A 12547-nucleotide genomic window follows, 5' to 3' on the forward strand; every position below is an offset into this window, starting at 1 on the left:
ACTAACCTGTTGTATGGTAGACTTGGAAGCAGAATAGTAGATGCCACTGGCGATAGCAAGGGAAAGTGATTAGGAAGGGTGATACAATTCTTGGAAGAAGAAGGAGTGTAACAGAATTTCTGTCTTTAAATAGTGATTCAGTTCATTTATATCTTAAGAACACAACCTTGAGATGGCATAGGTTGTTGAGACTATCTGGACTGTACATGTCCATGTACATGTGACTGAACCACAGTAAGCCCTCTCTGTAAATTTAAGATTCTGGAGAGTGGTGCAGATGTCTACTCCTCTTGTGGCCACCCAAGATAAGCGTGGTATGTAAGTTCCCTTGCTTATTAAAACTGTCACCCACCAGTCTGAACTGACTGGCCTCTTTCTTGGTCTCTCCCAGCCCTCTGTGTATGGGGGCCAGAGTCACATATCACCTGTGGAGCTCCTAAGGTTGCAAACCAGTAGATTTATTATGGTTACTAATGTATTAGTATTTATTTATATCATTTTGTTTTGTGCTTTTAATTTACCCAGGTATTCCTATGCATAATATTTCTCTTTATTTGTCCTCTTTTTTTTCCTACTTAATCATTTTGGATGACTTCTATTTTCCATTTTTTACCCTTAAGTTTTAATACTCATACCACACTTAAAGTATAAAGCTAGTAAATATCTTAAACCTTCTCCCAGATAATATAAAACATTTTAGAACACTTGAATTAAAAACTCTCTGCCAGCATTCTGCATGTTACAAATGTCCAATGTCTTCAATCATTTTTGTTTACTTTATCCCACATTGATTGGGGTATACCAATTGATTGTCAGTTACTAACATTGCTATATTATCATGTTTTTATCCAGCCAGTAATACATAGATTTCCTCTGTTTTAGTTTCTTTATTCACCATTCTTTCTTATCTCTCTCTCTTATTATTGTTTACTTCTTCCTACATCATATCCCTTGGATTATCCTCAGTAAAACTATGTGGTAGAAAGTAATGGCTTTTTTCTGAAATATCTCTTTTAACTTTAATTAATAAGTTAACATATAAATAGATAAGGCTACTATTATAAGTTATTTTCTTGTAGCACTTTTGAGATATGATTATTCCGTCTTACATCTTCGCTACTTTTATTGAAAATTTTTCTGTAAATCTAATTTGCTCCTATTTAAATATTCATTTCATCTTCCAGCTATTTTAAAGTTTGTATTTATATGTCTTTTTGTGATGTAGGTTTTATTGAATTTATCTTGTTAGACATTCATTTAACTAATCCCTGAAGAGAAGGAGAGAGATAAAGAGAGAAGGAGGGGGAGAGGGAGAGAGGGAGGTTTGCACAGATTTATATAGATTTATAGATACAGTTGCAACTTACAAATATGTGATGTCACAATTCTTGAATATTTTTTCATATATTACTCTTTTAAGATAACTTCTCATTGTTTTTCTGGTTCCTGTTAGACGAATGTTGGACCATTTCTCCCAACTTTTTATGTCTCAAATGTTCTCTCATCACTTTTTTTTTTCTTCTGGCACCATTATGGATAATTTCTTCAGTTCTATTTCCTGATTCTTTCTTTAGCTGTGTTTACTATATTTGTTTATTTACTTTGTTTCAATAATTATATTTTATTTCTAAATTTATAATTGGTACTCATGGAAAACTGTTCTTTTAGGTGATATTTTTGTTTCTGTCATATATGTTCCTTCCCATCTTTCATTTTGAGTAATTTTAAAATTAGTTCATCATCAGTGTTTTGTAATTCCACTATATGAATATTTTTGTGTTTCTAATCTTGCTGTTTGATTCTTTTTACTGATTCTCACTCAATATTTACTCATGAGTTTTATAATTACAGATTTCAGCTGATGTTTAGTTGTTTGTATTCTCAAGTGTCCTTTCTTGGGGGTTTACCCTTCCAGAGAAGTTTTGAGATTTAATGAAATCAGGTATAAACCCAGGAATACTTTTTTTGTTCAATCTTCTCAATGGAATTTCTCCATCCATGTCAGTAGTACAAATTCAAACTCCAAACTTATATGAGAGATTTTCATGAGAGACATTGTAATCTCTTGTCCTTGGAATCCCAAGGCTCTTAGCTGAGATTGATTAATGTTCCAGAGAGCCAAAAGTTCCATACCAAAAGTCACTCCATATCAATCATTTTCACTTTTTTCTTTAATCTTTGGCCACTTATGTTCTCCTTAATATATTTTTCTCAGTTCGCAATTCAAATACTATTTGTTACTTTTTATCCAATTTTCCAAAAAAATTTTGTAATTAGATTGTTGTTGGTTTATAGTATCTGATGCATCTTTTTGACCAATATGAAACTACTTTAACTTTTACTTTTACTTAGGCTCTGTAAGTAAAGATAAAGAACTCACAAATGAAGATGACTGAAGTAAGAGTTATTTGTATTTCAGGAGGAAAAGAGTAAGGCCTAATGTTTAGCTTTTCTTTTTTAACAAAGGAAGTCTATTCTGGGCTTTGGCTCAGAGGTTGTTAATGCAATATATGTAGAGAGGCTCAGTCATCAGAGTGCTTGTGTCTTGATTCCTTTCCCTGTTACTATCATCTTCAGTCACTTCAGCTTAAGTCCTGGAATTGCTCAAGACTGATGAATGAGGACTAGAGATTTAGTATGAAGAAAAGGAAATGCTAAGAGAAAGGCAAATCTGATGAAATTAAAAAGGATAATCCCTCTGACCACTTATGTATATATCCATATCTGTGTATGTATGTGTGTGTGCATGTATATGTCAAAGACAGAGAGAGATACATATGATATGTATGTATTATATACACATGCACGTGCTTCAGTGATATTATTGGAACTCAAGAATTTCATTGCTAAAATGATTTCCTATGCCGAGAGTGGGTACCTATTTGCATTTGTTTTCATAATTATTTCTATAATTGGTTCTACAAGTAAATGCAGAAATCACTGCTTATTCTTACCACCTGCCTAGTACAGATATACAAAGAAGGCAATAATACATATTCAATTTATTCTTCACTTCATTTTCTAACAAATCATATGATCACTATATTGGAATGATATCCAACTTAGTATTCTGCTCCTGCATTCAAACACTGGGGTTCTTTTATAAAAAATAGATGTCCTTTCTGAGAATTAAATGGTCAAATATGGAAAGGCAAATGGCTAATTGTAAATGTTATTTGAATAAATTTGCATATTCAAGGTCTTCAGAAAACTTATTTGAAATATATATACATATAGGTGCATGTGCTATCCATAGATCATTTTATTTGAGATGACTTTATTCTCACACTTGTACTAGCATCTCTAGAGTCAAAACAAAAGTTACCAAGTTTTTGATAGGGTTTCCTTTCTTCTCTGTCAATTATTTATCCACTTGGTAAGTTATCTGTTTTATTTAAAAGGATTTCCATATTTTATAGATGGCATTCTAAGGACCTGATGAAAATACAAAGAAAAAAAGGGAATGGAAAAGATACTTTAAAAAAAAAAAAAGAAAAAAGAAAATTTGGATCAGTAAAGATAGTGAATTAGATAGATGAACATGTTAAAAATTACAGATCATTGAAAATAGTTTATGCTACTAGAATTAGAGGTTTTGATTGATACTGTTTTTTGGCAATTCCAGTCATGTGAAAGAAAATCTTCAATAAAATAGATGAATAGATAGACAATTTATAATCATCCAGGGAAAAAAAAAACTAATATGAATAATTGCAAAGAATTGTTTGTCAACTTTTTCAAGCCTTGAGTGATTGCGGGCCCAGAAGATGAACAAAGGATGAGGCATAGTGAGTGTGTAACACACTTGTGTGCTTCATATAGGTAGAGTCTGACCTGGGGTCATTCACTTACGACAAGGCCATGTTCTCATGTCATTCTACATGGAAAGGTAGATTTGTTTTCCCTAAGATTATTCTACTAATATCAGTTGTGCTACTGCGGTGACCACACTAATGATTCAAGGGAAAATGTGTCAGTGTTTTTCCAAACACTAATTTAGAACATACGCCGTGCTAATAGAGGTCCAAGAAGTATTATCACTTTTCCATACAAAATTCATGCCTAACAATAAAATGGTTCTTGAATCTAAAGAAAAGAAAAAAGAAAATATATTCCCATATGGTAGAAAGCCTTTAAGAACTTGCCTAAAAAGGCATTTATCGGTAGAGGAAATTTTCAACTTGAATTCCTTACTTTATTTGTTCATGACACTAGAAAGTTGCATTCATAGTGGACATTACTCCCCCTTTATAATTAAAGCTTTCTTAGGTGAAACAGCTGCAATGCAACTGTACTTCTCTCTTAAAGGTTGAAAGATAGACATAAGGTACAAAATGTGCTGGGAACACCTAGAAAAAAGGTGATTCCTTCTCTGGGCATCAGTACAAGCTTCATTGAGGAGACATTCATTGAGATGGTCCTAAAGAATGGGTAGAAAGAATAGTGAGGTAGAAAATGAGGTAAATTTAAATATTGTTTTTTTAAAAAAGAAGAAATAGAGATAAACTTGAAAGGTAGAATGAGGATGTGCTGGAGAAGTATGGGAGGAACTCTTAGGTAGAATAGGAGCAGCTGAACACTATGCTACATACTTCAGCTTTTTGTTTTGTATAGACAACAGAGAATTTCTGAGCTCAGCAAGGTGATTTATGTGGCATTATCAGAGCTATGTATTAGAATAAATATTTCAAGATTATGTTCTTGCCAGAACGAAGTTGGTACTATACAGAAGACTGTATTTCTGCCTACCTTTTAAACTTGAACATCAGAAGAAATATTGTAAAAAAATATATATATGCCACTATACATATACAAAAGATTTTGAAAAGCAACCAGTTATCTAACTTGGACCCAGACTGTTGGCGATGAAAGATTCATCTGAAATAACTAAATGGTTAGGTCAAACAAGGTATCTATATTGCTTATTTAATGTTGCTTCTGTAGGTAAATTTACAGTATTTGCTTTTAAGATAATTTTAAAGTTTTGGCAGTTTAAATGATTCTAGTATCAAAATATGTTTTTGTTGTTTCAGATGATGGTGCCTGCCAATTAGCTGAACTGCTGTGGTAAGTTGATTTTTCTCTCCTCAAATCTATTTATAATGTTTTTTGTACTAAAATTCCAAAGGATGTATGTTGTTTATAAAATCTGTAAAAACGTGAACCTGGACTAAAAGTCAGGTATGTTATAGAGAAATCTGTGTGTTTTTCCCCCCATGGAAATAACCCTTCCCTTTTTTCTTGTGAACTGAGCCAAGATTGGAAATCAGAATGCCTCCTGTCCACATATGCTAAGAACCTAGGAAGGGCTACAGTTTTCCAAATGTCTTCCATTTCACATGTGCCATCTGCTTGCCCAGAAATGACCTTGAGGAAACACACACATGTTCATGCTATCCAAGGCTATCCAAGGCACTAGAATTTCTTTTAAGGAAATAATTTTTAAGTAGTTTAAAATTATATAGAAGCTTGGTAAGAAGAAGCAGATGTTTTCCTTTTCTCCCCTCAATTTAAGGGGGTGATAATGATCCTGGTCATGATGTATATATAGGCTGATTTTCATTTTTCCAGTTTCATGACTGATTACGTCCGACTTTGTTTTTTCTTGAATCATCATATTGGAAAGTAGAAATTGAAAGACAGTTTTCTATCTTTGTTATGAATATTCTGTGGCTCCGTTTGGGGATTTCTTTTGGCTAATATATATGGAAGAAGGAGATATGATATTAAATGTTGTGGAAAATAGTAATGATAAAATACAGGCTATGATGGTGAGGCCTCAAGAAAGGAGTGCTGATAGAAGTTTTCTCTGGCAGTTCATTAGGCATTTAAGATCTTTTGTTTCTTCTTTTCAATTAAAACAAAGAATTTGGTTTTCAACTACGTTATGTCAGTGGAGATGGTTGTTTTCAGAGGCTTCACTTATTCACACTGTCAGTCAGTTACAAAATAGCATCTTGTTACTGTTTAAATAGTTACCAGGAATATTTCATAGTGTTTATATTGATAGTGAAACATCCAATACTTATTGACACAATTATGTATGGTTTCTCTATCATTCTTAAAAGAAGTGAAAGAAGAAAATGAATTATTGTCTTAACTTACATAATGGCCTTGGATTATTATGATTATTCATTGAAAAACTAAGATGAGTATGTATAGTTTGTATCAATCTAAGTCATTTCTTGAAAAGTTGGTACCCCTTTATCCCAATGTGGGAAGAGCAAACTCAGTATATTTGTGGGTTTTTTTTTTATAATACTGGGGAACCGGTATTTTCATGCATTCTCTTCATTGTCAGACTTAAAAGGAAATGACAGTGCATCAGGTTGTTACCCATTTTACTTCCTTGACAGTGTTTTAGTTTAGAGTAGATGGAGAGAAACTTTCACTATTTTTGTCTCTTATTCAACTGCAGTAAAGGAAAGGTTATGACAGAGTGACTTGTATTTAGCATCCTGCCCCACCCACAGACTAGACTGGTAAAATAAGACTTGGCCAGAGAGACAGGTGGTTGGGAGGAGGATGACAGAAGTTAGAGGATGTAAGGAAAGTTTACCAAGAGTTTGAATTAAAAACAGGAATGGCCAACTGTATGGTGTGCTTTAAGGGGTGTAATTTAGGGATAAACAAATGTTCAATAAAAAGAATCAGTGAGTCTTACTATATATTAGTATTTCTCACTCTTTAAAGTGCTTCAGAATCACCTGGGCTGTCTTGTTAAAATGTAAGTCTAATTCATTAGGTCTACACTGAGGCCCAAGAATAATGCCAAAGCTGTTGGTCCAAGAACCATACTTTGAATAGCAAGATATTATTTAAATCTCTTATTCTGCCTTGTCCTACTTGAGGAATTTCAGTTGACCTTGCTTTTCAAGCATTTGATGTGGATTTGATTTTAGTGTTTCACTGTGTAAAGATCAATCTTAAGATTAGAGACAAAAATGCCAGTTTTAGTTCAGCCATGCACAAAGCAAACTGGATCTTGCTAGCTCCAAAGATCTGCTTTCCCTCTTCATTAACTCATTAATCTATGGTAAACTGAGAAGGATTAAGGAAAGTCAATCTGATTTTGTCAAATAATTTTCAAGTGAATGAGATGTAAGATTTTACCCCCCCCAAATACATATATGTTCTTTTAAATATTGCAGTCTATTCAAAGGCAATCGTATCATCACCCTGCAATAGTCAAATTATAAAAAGGGACAAGTGGTCATAGGGCTGGAGTTCTAACCATAATATAAGTAAACATTATCATTATTGCTGTGCTTGACAGTACTTGACTTTTGCATTGAAAATGTAGTAAGATATCTCATTGATATTATGAATATTATCTGGTCTAATTGTTAAGCTTATTCAGATTCCAAGGAGATTATCAAGAAGGCAGGATAGAAGTCAGACTAGGCAGAGTGGGTCAGTAACCCTGAAAAATAAGCCCAGAGGACCTCATCCAGTGATGTAAGAAAATGTAAAAGGACTTTCTGGATCCTGGATCCTGGATCCCTCTAGGAGCCTGGAGAAGAACCTGGAAGAGACATTCTAAAGTCAGTCTCAAGTTTCTTGCTCTTTTTTCTCTAGATGAGTGTGTCTCTGCCCAAACTGCATGTCAGAATCACCTAAGAAGTTGAGACAAAATAGTTAACACCTGGGCCCCCCTCAGAATATTTGACTCAGAGTCTCTTAGGTGGAGCCTGGATTCCAAAAGTTAATGCCACATATTCCTGGTGACTCCATGGGGAACTGGGGTTGAGAACCAATGCCTTATATTATGGCCTGAAACTTGTATTTTAACACTGTCTCAAGTGTTGTTGATGTTACGCTTTATGGACCCCACTCTGAATAGCAAGGGCCTACCAACTGCCAATAAGTTTTTCCTCATATTCTAAGAGGGTCTGTATCACTTAGGAGTAGTTACCTTTCTCTAAGGGTAAGGCGAGAGAAGGGAGAAGTAGAAAGCAGAGAAGAGACATCCGAATAGCATGTGAGGTGGACCCTGGGTAGAATATTCAACTCCCCTCTGTGATTGGATGTGAAAGGTAATAGAAAAATCCCTGTACTCCAAAATAACTCATCTAATCAAATGATAGGGTACTTGAACTTGAACTGTTAAAATTAATTGTATTTTAATACTTTCCTAACCTGATTGTGCAAACATTATCCTTTGGTACAATTGTTACAAATATATAGAGGATTAAAGGAAAAGTGTGAAGTGGCCAGGAATCTGAATTTTATTAATTATCAAAGATCATTCTAACCAGGAGTGGAGCTTGGAGCTGGAACCTCCACTTGGAGGTTCAAGACTACATACTGCATTCCTTCCTGGATTTCCTTCTGTATACATGCATGTTCTTCTTCTTTAAATTAATAGTTTATATATATTATTCCATGTATCAATAGAGCTCAATATACCAACAAAATAATAGTAATAGATACCAGATATATATTACTTATTATTTGTTAGGCACTCTTTCACATGCCCTAAAAAATCTTAGCTAATGTGTACCATTGTTATCCTCTTTACATGCAAGGAAACTGGGGAACAGAAATCTTAAATTTCCCAAGCTCACATAGCTGATAAGTGGTAGAACTGGGATTCAAATTCAAGATTTTCTACCCCCAGAATCCATGCTCTGCTGAACTACCAATCAACTGTCAATTGATTAATGTATTTAACGAATATTTCTGGTGCATATTCCAAGCATTAAGTGCTAGGAATAGAGCAGTAAATACAACAAAATATATGCCTTCATGGAAATTCCTTTCTTATGGGAGATGTGGGCTCTTGTTTTTAGAACAGCCAGCATTAAGACTTTGTATTCATGACAAGAAACATGTGTTCAAATATGGACTATTCAATGCACTTGCTGAGTGTCTTGACAAATCTCTTTAGTGAACTAATGAAATAAAGTGATGGCTTATCTAAATGAGTTATTTTTATTACTTTACATGATCAATGACTATAACAAAAAGTTGTGCAAGTATGTATGGGTTAAAAATATTTTAGCTGAAGAATATGGATTTTCATTATTGGAGCTGACACAAGAGCATTATGAAAGCATTAGGTATCAGGACAGTGTTCATGGCAATGTTAGCAGTGTTGGTATTGGTGGTGGTAACAGTTGTAATGGTGGTGATGGTTGAGATGATGAAATTGATGGTAAGAATTACTATTTATTAAACACTTACAATGGCTCAGGCATTGTAGTAAATTCTTTATGTTTATTAATTACTTTATACCATCACACAATCCTACAGGGTAGTATATTATTCTCTATACTGTAGAGCTGAAAATGCAAGGATTAGAAAGCTTAAACAACAAGCCCAAGTTGTATAGCTAAACAAGTAATGGAACCTGGATTTGATCCAAGATATATCAGTTATCTATTTCTGTATAACAAATCAGCCTAAATTTCAGTGGCTTAAAATAACCATTTGATATTCCTCATGATGCTGTAGGTTGATTAGGTAGTTATTCTGCTCTACCTGAAGTTAGCTAGGGTAACTTATGTGGCTACATTCAAGACAGCTTAACTCCAGGTCTCAGTGCTTCATATAGCCTCTCTTCTTAATTGAGGAGTCATCCTCCAGAGGCTCTCCAGATGACCTGTCTCTAGCAAAATAGCTTAGACTTTCATGTGGTAAGGAACTCAATTCCAAGGAGTGTTCCAAGGGACAAACCCTACTGCAAGTGCCTCACTTTACACCATTCTTGCTAAAGTCTCATTGGTAAAAGTAAATCAAGTGTCCAAACCTCAAATCAGTGTAGGAAGGAACAAACCCAGCACATGGATACCTAGAGGCATGGTTCAGTCTTCCATTCCAGATACAGCTGACTCCAAGACCCACTGAGTTTTTTAATTACTATAGTGTGTTCCCTCCCTGGAGGTATTGAAAATGAACATTTAAAGAAAACAGACCAATAGTTTTGTTGAAGACACACTATAGACAGACTTGACCTGGGCTTATTTCAGCAACAGTGAGTACATTTAAGTACCCAAGAGGTACTTAATACAGAAAATTCAGTATTGAACTGGATGGCAAGGTTCAAAGTCCAAGAATTCAGATCTTTTGAAAGAATCTCTCTATAATCTGATTACTAAATAGGGTCAAGATATAGTTGGCAAAATTGTGAATATTTATACACTGGATTTCTACTTTTGCCTAATGTAGAGTCTCCTTGTCACAAGTACATATTTGCATGTGGGTAAACAATAGGAGGAACAGTGATGATATTGTGTCTACTTAGGTTGCCAAGTTGGATCTTAGGTGAATCCTCAAGGCTGATCCCAAAAATGTGCAGAAAAGACCTGAGTCTGAAAGATTCAGATGGCAAAGGACTCTTGCTGCTACCCATAACCTATCTGTGATATAGAGCAACCTCTTAATAAGAGTTTATGAATAACTTTAGATTTTGAACAGTCTTGTCTTCCAAAGGGCCTATCAGAAAGAATTAGTTAGACAAGAGACATCCCACTTACTCAGAATTTTATCATTATGGTCATCAGTCTTCCCAGCCTGTTGTACCACACTACCTTCACTTAGAGCCAAGGAGAATCTTGAGTGTCCAATAAGACCATCAGAATATAGAGTTTTGCCTCACAGCTTTTTGTTGTTGTTGTTCAGGAGCTCCATAGAGAGCATTTGTCTCTAGGACTATAAATTTGCTACTTTTTACCAGCTCTAAATTTTCTCTGTTGCTTAGAGTGGTAGGGATCAGCAGCCTACTTCCATCTTGTAGGGACTGACAATGTGGAAAATTGAGTGAACTCAATATGATCACCACTCAAGGGTTCTCCCTGTGAACTAAAGTCTTCTTTAAATTTTGGAATAACTTCCAAATAAGAAGGCAAAAAGAAACAAGTGTGTGTGAGAAAACATGTTTTAAACTTTTTCTTGGCACAAAATGGAGGTGTAGTAACATCCCCCTCTGTCATGACTGAAAGCAGGGTCCATTTCTTGTGTTCTTCAGGATTTCTGTTATACTAGTCAATAAAAAGTGAATCTCAATTGCTATAAATGGAAGAGAGCTAACTTCCTAATATATTAAATAGGTATTTCTAAGTTGTACCAACAAAATAAAATTGGGTGCATTTACAAATGAGAATTCATGTGTACAGAATTCAAATTTTGTGTATGCTAGACAGATAATTGTGCAATCAAATAGGTACCTTTGATTAAAATCATTGTATATGCAAATTCAGCTCTTGCTGAAGCGGTCATATTTTGGCACATGCATACATAATTTGTGGCTTCTAATTTAAGGTAGTTTCATGTCAAAAACAGTCTTACCTATTGGATCTTGTGTTTTACATATTAGCCAAATACTTTTTTTTAAATTTTTAAAATTTTCGGTAATTGTATTACTGTCATTTTAAAGATGTAATTTCTCCTTGTATCAATAGCATTTTAACATTTCTGGAAATCTGATGGATTTAAAAATCAATTAGAGCATTTAATGTAGTCTCTTAATTTAGCCTTACAGTAGCCCTTAACTTAATGATGCATCTTACAATAAAGAACATCTTATAATTAAGATATTTTGATAAACATCATCTTGCAATCAATATGATCTTGATTATAAACCTCATTTTCTTATCAAAAGCAGTAGCAACACACATTTATATTTGTATATTATATGGCAAGCACCTAACTTTCACAACCAGCCTGTGAGGCATCTTTAACATATCTTAACGATGAGGAAACTGAGGCATAAATCATGTAACTCCCCTAGTGTTCCAAAGCAACTCCATGGCAAAGCTAAGAAATTCAGAACTTGGTATGTAGGTGACTGCTGTCCTCCTTAGAAGTAGCACCACCTCTGCTGCAGTTGTGACTGTCTGAGAAGCTGTAATGAAACCTACTTTGCACAGGAGTTACCTCTTCTCTCCCTTCCCTCTTTAACCTGTCCTAAGGCCAAAAAAGGAAAATTCAAAACCTTTCCTGTTTTCTTTTCTCCCCCTTTGTTACTCATCTTTGAGTCCTTAGGGCTTAGGGCCGTAGGAAACCTGTTAAAGAGCCTGGAGAACTTGGAGGACAGAATCCATATTGATTGGTCGTGGCTAGTGTTTCAGAGAGCTCAGAGATTTGCTTCCCTGTCTCTTGATAACCATAGTAAAAGCAAAAATCTAAGCATGCTTTTTTCCAATGTCTTGTGATCTTTGCTCAAAACCCTCCAACTGCTTCTTCCTCTTACTCAGATTAAAAGCGGAAGTCCTTACAATGCCCTTCAAGGTTATGCATAATCTGGCCTCCTCTCTGACCTGGTCTTCTGCCTCTGTCCCCCTCCCGTCACTTGTTCAGATTAGTCCAGCTTCCTTGCTTTCCCTGGAATCTGGTAAGCCATCTCAGGCCTCAGGTCCTATGCTCTTGCTTCTCCCCTTGGAATTCTTTCGCAATATAACACCATGTGGTTTCCCTTTGTGACCATCAAGTCTCTGCTCAAATGAGCAGAGAGCACACCTATTATAAAGGTGCTGATTTGTCCAACTTTTCCTTCTACAATCTGTAGAAAGTATTGAAGACAGTGGATTTGAGTGGAGCATTCCCT

The 12547-nt window shown here is 34.9% G+C and overlaps 1 protein-coding gene across 1 annotated transcript in view; it reads left to right on the forward strand.

Annotated features, from left to right (window-relative positions):
* The window catches only part of PTPRD (protein tyrosine phosphatase receptor type D), a 1875912-nt gene that overhangs the window by 967370 nt on the left and 895995 nt on the right, over nucleotides 1-12547 (forward strand). Inside the window, exon 7 of the mRNA XM_032477692.1 lies at nucleotides 5034-5067. The gene's annotated coding sequence lies outside the window, so the exon portion shown is untranslated. The remainder of the gene's footprint in view (nucleotides 1-5033; nucleotides 5068-12547) is intronic.

Source organism: Camelus ferus, chromosome 4, assembly GCF_009834535.1.
Source record: "Camelus ferus isolate YT-003-E chromosome 4, BCGSAC_Cfer_1.0, whole genome shotgun sequence".
In the NCBI taxonomy this organism is placed as follows: domain Eukaryota; kingdom Metazoa; phylum Chordata; class Mammalia; order Artiodactyla; family Camelidae; genus Camelus; species Camelus ferus.